At 31.6% G+C, this 633-nt stretch overlaps 1 protein-coding gene across 1 annotated transcript in view; it reads right to left on the bottom strand.

The window, feature by feature from the left end:
* Nucleotides 1-377, bottom strand: part of TSHB (thyroid stimulating hormone, beta) — a 26906-nt gene extending 26529 nt beyond the window's left edge. The window contains exon 1 of the mRNA XM_012644608.1: nucleotides 348-377. The gene's annotated coding sequence lies outside the window, so the exon portion shown is untranslated. The remainder of the gene's footprint in view (nucleotides 1-347) is intronic.
* Between the last annotated feature and the right edge of the window lie 256 nt (nucleotides 378-633).

Genomic DNA, 633 nt, shown 5'->3' with positions numbered 1-633 from the left:
TACCTGAGAGGATTTAATACACAGATTATTCAATTGATAAAATATTTCAATCAAAATGTAAATGGGACAAAGCCATGCACATCAGTTGTTCTTCATTAGTGAACTGACCAGTTGTTTCTCTTCCTTTAAGTCAATGAATTTTTTTTTCATATCCTTATGTATGTAGTTCACTCATCTTTACCCATTACTAAACAATTTGGAGCAATAATTAAAATTTTTAGAGCCTATTGAAGTAAATTATCTCTCAGCATTTGCCATTTTAAAATAAATGATAAAATGGTGAAAATGAAAGAAAATTAGCGTAAGAAAATTTTATTTCACAGAGCCTTCTCAGTACAGACACCTACCTTACTTTGCATTGGTGAGCGGATGCTGTGATGACCCAGACTGAAAGCTCTTGGTTCATTTTATACCCTTCGGGATAATTCCCCTCTGATCTTCTTGTTTATATAATTGCATTTGAATTATTGCTTTCTTATCTGAAAAACATCTTTTGAAAATTCATACTGAACCCCAAATAAAATGTGTTTAGACGAACAAGCTCACAATATTTTCCCCTGGAAACTCTGACATTATTGAAGCATGCATTTTCCTCTCCCCTATTTCAAAATAAAATTACTCTTTTAAATATGT

Source organism: Propithecus coquereli, unplaced genomic scaffold (assembly GCF_000956105.1).
Source record: "Propithecus coquereli isolate 6110/MARCELLA unplaced genomic scaffold, Pcoq_1.0 Scaffold215, whole genome shotgun sequence".
In the NCBI taxonomy this organism is placed as follows: domain Eukaryota; kingdom Metazoa; phylum Chordata; class Mammalia; order Primates; family Indriidae; genus Propithecus; species Propithecus coquereli.
The sequence above is the reverse complement of the archived record's forward strand: the minus strand, read 5'-3'. Positions and strand labels throughout refer to the sequence as shown.